The sequence below is a fragment of the Halyomorpha halys genome, unplaced genomic scaffold (genome assembly GCF_000696795.3).
Source record: "Halyomorpha halys isolate HHAL.00 unplaced genomic scaffold, Hhal_1.1 Scaffold931.1, whole genome shotgun sequence".
Classification (NCBI taxonomy): Eukaryota; Metazoa; Arthropoda; class Insecta; order Hemiptera; family Pentatomidae; genus Halyomorpha; species Halyomorpha halys.
Genome location: NW_027105374.1, coordinates 2,659 through 10,245, shown reverse-complemented (window position 1 = coordinate 10,245; position 7,587 = coordinate 2,659). Strand labels below are relative to the sequence as shown.

The 7,587-nt window shown below is 28.2% G+C and overlaps 1 long non-coding RNA gene across 1 annotated transcript in view; it reads right to left on the bottom strand.

Annotated features, from left to right (window-relative positions):
- The window catches only part of LOC136796590 (uncharacterized), a 241,242-nt gene extending 235,543 nt beyond the window's left edge, over positions 1-5,699 (bottom strand). The window contains exon 1 of the long non-coding RNA XR_010844335.1: positions 5,569-5,699. This is a non-coding gene — a long non-coding RNA (uncharacterized lncRNA). The remainder of the gene's footprint in view (positions 1-5,568) is intronic.
- Positions 5,700-7,587: the final 1,888 nt, after the last annotated feature.

Here is a 7,587-nt window from a genome sequence, read left to right as displayed (position 1 = left end):
TCAACAATATTTACATTCTAAAGCAAATTTATGATTTAATTAATAAAACTGATATGGAAATTATTTTCATTTAATGGAAAACTTTATTTCTGTAATATCTTTTAGAGAAAATTTACAACATCTATAGATGATATTTTTGAAAAATAAAATATCACAGTCATAGGATGCATTGAATATTAAATGTATAACTTTATAAATTTCTATCTCTGTGATTGTTCTAATTTTGCTTTTATTTTTCTCATACATAAATTTAGTTTTTGTATTTTCATCTATTATGTTTTATTAATTTTATGCACTTTCTACCTATTCTATTTAAGTTGAAATACAATAAAATAAAAGTATAATTAATTAAGTTCAAATTTATTGTAAAAAATTAATAATAATGCTGGGAATAAATTTATGTCTTCAAAGTAGTATTTAAGGAAAAGAAAAAATGAATGAAAACAGCCTAAATTATTTTTTGTGTTAGAATTACTATTTTTCCCACTGTCTTCAAGAATTTAAATTTAAATGTAATACTTTACAATAAATATTTGGCGTGCATATTACAACTTTTGAATGTATAGTCATTGTGCTTTTATATTTAGGGAAAATAAATGACTTGAGGAATTGAAAGGCTGTTCACTTTGAGTTAGCAAGTCCAGTGTTTTAAGTTCGTGTATGTGTAATAAGGGTACTGTGGTTTTGGGGACTGATATAACGAGTATTTAAAGTTGTTGAATGAACCACTCTTAATTGTTGGATAGTTTATTGATTAACTGAAATTATCCAGGAATAAATTGAAATAATGTTTAGTAAATATTATAATGTTTACACAAATAAGGGTCAGGGGACTGAAATTCCACGGACATATGGTAAGAATGGCTCCGGAAAGGCTAAACAAGGTAATATTAGAACAAATCCGAGGATACAAAAGCTTTTGTATAGGATATATCAGACAGATGAAGGAAGAAACGGAAATACTAGGAATATGGGACCCTGACTGTCTGGACAGAGAAAGATATAGCAAAAGGTTGAAGGAAATCAAGGTTCTTGTGGGAAAGAGAAATTCGAAAAAGGGGATCGCGTGGACAGATAAAAGAAAACAAAGGCACACAGAGATAATTAGGGAAACATAGAAGGAAAGGAAAAACAAGAGAGAAGCCAAATGTCGTGATATTCGCGTGGTCTCTAAATCCGTTCCGTGAAAAATAAAAATGTAATTATATGCAATAAAAATAATTTTTATTGTTTAAAATCCAGTGAAATCTTAAGCCAATAAATCATAAATAAATAAAGGTATGAATGCCGTTCTTGGAGTCTTCAGTCAATCCACTTATTTATCGGTCAATTGAGCCATTTGATGTCAGTAATGTGGGACGCGTTTGCGTGGGTTCCACAGTGATCGTTTTGGAACGTGGGTTTGATCCCCACTTGGGGCAGTTCGTATATATTTCTAGGAGATCCCGAGAAATGAATCTTGAAACTCCCACCTTGGATACTAAGTGCTTGTAGCCCCCAAAGGTTTGCTGGAAAAGCTATTGGTCCGGACAAGCTCTCCAAACTAGTCACCTATACCAATGCCAATACTGAATCTAACATTAATGTTAACTGGCTGGGGTATCGTATTTACGTAAATTTTGGTCTGTTAATAGATTGAGTTTACTAACTCATAGCCTTGTAAATCTACAAATACAGACTGAGTGAATCAAGATAACTGAAATTTTTGAAATATATATTGATTGTAAAAAAAAGTAACTAATATTGTACCAAGAGTTTTTCGTTGAAGCTCAAATTACCTTGAATTGAAATGTGGGCTCTCGCGTGTAAGGAAGTTTTAAAAATACAAAATCATCACTAAAAAAAGAATTTTTTTTTTTAATTTCTTCGTTTCTTCTGTTAAGCTGCGTATATGATCATTCTCTTTCCATTCACTGTAATCTAATTTAATTAATTTATTTTTTTATAAATTTAGGTAAATTATCACTCATATGTTGTTTGTGGTGGAGTTCACTTTCTATTAGAGTTTGTTAAAAACTAACATAATGGCTTTTGATATTTTATCAACTTCACGGGTGTTCACTAGCTTCGTATGATTTTGTTAAATATATTATTTTCCTATACTATCGATGATATTTGTGTTTTAAGTCATTTCTTTTATTTTCGATATATGTGTCTGTGCTGTCTATTTCGTTTGTAGTTTTTCTGAGCATGGCATCCTGAAATGATTGTAAACTCTTAAACGGATTGTTTCAATTATATGAACATAGGTGCTCAGTAAAGCTGTGTTGGATAAAATAACAAAATTATAAATCACAATTTTCAAGGAAAGATTAGTTTTCAGTTTATGATTTTATTTATTTATTTTAATTCTTCCTCTGCACTTCTTTTGTTACCGTGGACGTTTAATTCGCGATTAACGAATTGTGAATGTTGTATTCCGACTGTATACTGAAATATTGGATCAGTTCATATTATTAATCAACATTCATTTATCACCATCGTGTTATGATGGATTCATTCATGGATATTATCGAGATGATTAACGAAAGTAATTAATTAATAATTAATAAAAGTAAAACTTTTTTTGTCAGTTTTATGCCTCCCAAACATTTATCCCAGGATCACTTGAAATCCGTGGATCAATAATTATTTTATTCTGGTCATTTTGAAAGCTGGTTCCGATTCAATGGATAATCTTCTAGACGTATTACCCAATTAGTGTTCCCAAGCCCTGCTCATGCTATTTCTATTCAAAGGTCGATTTCATCTTTCAATGCTTTTTTCGAATTTTTTCTTTTCTCCATTTTGTTTTTTTTTTTCTCCACTTTTTTTGCTAACTTTTAATAATCAACAAGTGTAGTAATACATCAATAAATTTAATTCTAACTAATTTTTTTTTCTCTGCTTAAACTAATTAAGTCTGTTTATATCAGCCCGAAAATATAGCATCTCAGATTTGAAGGTATTGGATACTTAAAGGCCTCAAGACATTGTGCACTTTAAGATTTATTGCTATTTGGTAAAGATACAATCTGTCGGTACTTTATGACTCTTATCGGTGTTCGAGCAGTATTTTTCATTGTTTTAAATACTTCTGCATTATTTTCATGGTCGTCCTTTTAACCTTATATATGTTCATACTATCATTGCTTCAGTTTTTCACGTTTATTTTATTATTATAATGTACCTTAAGATTTATGATTTATTAGAGAATTTATTTATTTTTTACCATTTTATTTCTTTGTACATTTGATGTTCTGACTTATTTTTGAAATTGTAAATATTTATATGAACATTAAAATCTCCTACTTTTTAATTGTTCTTATTTCATTTGTGACCAATGTAAGATAGATAGTTTTATTTTTTCTGTTTCCCTTTGGTTTTTACGTTTTTATTATTTTTTTTTTCTTGCAATTTATTATTTTACTGATATTTTATAATTTAATTTTTTTTTTTAATTAAGTATTTTACTCCAAGGCACTAAAGCTTCCTTCAATACCTGTAATATTATTCAAAAATGGGACTAGTCCCAGAATAAACAAATAATATTATTATCATTATTATTATTAATATATATTAATCAATAACAATCTAGATCTGATGATTTTTGGAAAGGAGATATTGGATATGAGGTAGTGTTTATTCAGATGGTTAAAATGGTGGTTTTGACTGAAGATAATGATATTTTACGATTTTTAGTTTTGACTTGCTAAAATATTCCTCTCTATGGCGTCCAAATCCAAACAATTTTGTCACATGAATTATATTTACCGGGTACAGCTGGTGCAACTTGATGTCATGTATCCTTCCAGTTTATCACTCGGTAAAAGGATATTATGGGTCAACAGTTTTAAATATAGATAAATATACCTTTAATAATATTTCTCTTTTCGAAATTCTTATTTTTCTTAATAATATTCCTGCTAGAGTATTTCAGAAAAATAACCCATAACAATTTCTGAAATTTTCATTATACTCTGATAAGTTTATAATAAATAAACTATTGATTTAAATCAATATTTAAAATAGTATGATAAATTTTATGGTGTTAGTTATTCTACTAACTGTAATGCTCATCAAATATTAACCTTTTGACTAAACCAAGGCATACATTATAAATCATTAATGGTACACCAAACCAGTGTATCCATAATTTTATTTCTAATCGCTGGGGTATAAGAAATTTATTTAGTTGTAATTAGGACATTTATTATTATTTAAAATTTATAACGAGCGTTTCAGTTATGAAAACTTATTAAATAGAGATATCTATAGCAGTATTAAAAAGAAGTTGCAGTAGCGACCTTTCTCACATGATTAAAGTAATATTTTATTTAAGCGGCTATAATTAAAGAATGGTAATATAAAAAAAAAAAATTACACTCGCCATGTACTTAAAAACGACTGTTGATAATATTCCTTGTAATTATTTTGTCGGCATTTTTTATATTGGATTTGTTAATGCGTATTATTTTTTACTTTCTTTTTAATGATTAGTGTATATTTTTCTGGTACTACTTTTTTATTGGAATGGTTTGAAAAAGCTTTATTTTTTTCAATATTATGAAGTTTATCTCATTTCTCTCTTGAATTCGGAAGAGGTTTACTTATTTGAAATATTTTATAAAACATTTTTCTATAAAACTTTATTGACCAACAGTTACTAGTTAAAAAAGAATTGAAAACCACAATGGTAGTTGAACAAATATAAGCCTTAAAAATCATTCCAGAGAAGTGGTGCCGTTTCGAACCGGCCCGTGGAGGTTGGGTTTTATTTAGTAGCGCGTAGTAGGGTTTTATTTTATATAGTAGGTTACCGAAGTATTCATTACGTGGACGTAATGAAACTTTGGTAACCTACAGGGTATTTCGCTTGCCATATTCTAAATTGGAACATGGAGCGTTAAACCCTATTAAAAATAAACAACGAATTTAAAGAATATGAAGATTTAGTTTGCATTATTGGCGTTTAATACTAAATTATTTGCTGAGTGGTGGTGTATAGTGTTATTGTTAATTTTTTGAATTATGAAAACTATGCCTGAAATTTTACTTGTAATTATGCATTGTATTTGAACAAAAATATTCAATTTTTACAGGTTTAACCTGTTTGTCTGGCTCTAAAACAAAAGATATTAGATTTCTTAACTTTTTTTTATCAGTCTCAAATATTGATCTAAACATTTGCTTGAATTTACTTTTTATTGACGTTATTGAACAGTTTTTGTTTATTTATAAAAAGCCAATTTTTTTTTTTTTTCTGGTTAACTTTTAAAACGTAAGTAGACATAATTATATGTAAATTGCAGTATTTTGCACCATACATTTCTGTAAATATTTTTTGATAATTTAATTAATTGACATATCATTATTTTTTTTTATGCTCAATTTTATTTTAAAACACAAAGTCAAATTATTAGAAAAAATTTTTTTTTTAAAACTGCAATTTTAAAATTTATTTTTCTCAATTTCTAGGCTGTATAATAGGATGGTAAAAATTAAAAAAAAAAATAATTTAAAATAATATTAAATATAATAGCTACAGCTAAATTATTGCTGACTAAATTGTAATAATTTATTATTTACTTGAATAAATTTTTCGATGATCTGTGAATTAATTTCTCATTGCCATTAAGCCGATATATACTTCGACATGGAGCTTGGCATGACGTACTCTAGTACAGACATCACGCACGAACCCCTGCTACCAGGAGCGACACCCCGCTCAAACTGAGGGAACTGTTCCGCCGTAGCGCTTCTACTGAGACAGCGGCTGCGCGACTCCTCGTGGCTCTCTTCGTCGGCGGACATCTGGACGTCACCTGTCTCAGGAGTATCCGGCTCATTGTAGTCTGGTGGAGTAATTCGAGAATTTTTTTTAGATTTATTTTTTAAATTATATTACTGCTTTCTTAAGTAGGAAATAGAAAAAATAAGTTTTGATTTCACTTATTACGTATAAGTAAAGTAACATGTAATTATAAGTAGAATAATAAGACGTATTATAAAGATAGTGTTGTAGACTAGGGGTGCTTTGTAACAGGCCCTACCATAAGTACAGTCTGTAGAATTACTTACGAAGAAAAATAGCCTATATATAGGTTATTGTCTTTGGAATACGTCCAATTGAAAGTAAAATCAAAACTTTTTTTGTTGTCAAATGTATTACTATCAAAGCAAAGGAGTGATATATATTTATAAGAAAAAGGGACGATGCTTTCGGTTAAGCAGATGCAAAGTGGAATATGATTCAATATTTTGAATTTTTTTTTTTTTTTTTGAATCAGATGTACTCTTAAAATATTATTTCGATAGTGATACATCTGACAAAAGAAAATTGTAGATTTAACATTAAATTAGACTTATTCGAAAGATAGTATTGTAGACTGGGTCTTAGTTCGTGTATGACCTTTTGTATGATTAGTATGATTATAGTAAAAAATAGGAAGAAGATGGATAACTGTTTTTTTGTATGATCGTATTAGTAATGTTTCAATCGTGATGTAATTCGTGGAAGTTTACAAATATTGAAACAGTAAATGGGGAAATTATTAAAAACATTGGTTCAGTAAATATAAGTAAATAAAATATAGTATAAGAACCATAAAATATAAGTCTATAGATACAATTTAAAATGAAGTACTTAAATCATGTTAATAATTAGTAGTAAATAACACGTGAAGAGGAATAAACTAATAAAACAATGTGAAATGAAAGTTTACCATAAAACAATAATTGTGAAAATAAAAACCTAGGCAATTAAGAATAGATGAATAAATATGTATTCATATAATATAAGTATATTATGATAAAAATAAAACTGAAGTGTTACGGTAAAATTAAAGTTAAGTAACCAAAAATATAAAGTAAGTGATAAGACTATGTGAAAGAGCAAAAAAAAAATATATATATAAATAACAAATAGGAGAAAAACAAACAAATAATGAATACAAATATTTGGTGACGGTAATAATAGTATTAAAATTATTGAGTCTTAATTAGGTTCAATATATAGTTGTAGGTATGTGATATACAATTTTCATCAATTTTATGGTTTCAAAGTGTATATAAATGGATTCTGAGATGAGCCGCTTTTGTAGTTAGGAACAGTTGCTAAAATAGTGGTATGGTCATAATCAAAAGAGTAATTAATCGTAAGAACGTTTGGAGTTTTGGAACGTTGAAGGTTTGGAAGCGGCTGGGTTGTGGGAAGTTGTAGATAATTTGTGTTTTGAAATCTGGGATCAGAGGTGGTTCTTGGTTTCGCATTTATATGAAGAATTAAAATTGGGGGAGGAACAAGGAATACGGTAGAACGTATAAAATAACGTTAGAGCGGTATAATTATTTACGGTGAACTTATAATATTCTAATATTTTCGTTACGGAACTTCCAATAATATAATAAATATCTCATTACTCTGTTGAGGTGGTTATTTTCTTAATGAATTTGCTTGTCTAGAAGGCCTAGACAAAGCGTGTTCATTTTTACAGGTAAGGTAATTGACAAGGAAGATAATTTGATATGATGAAACTTTTTTTTTCTTTTTTCCGATCCCTCTAACACAGAAATATAAAGTGAATTAATAAGTGCATTACTGTGAAA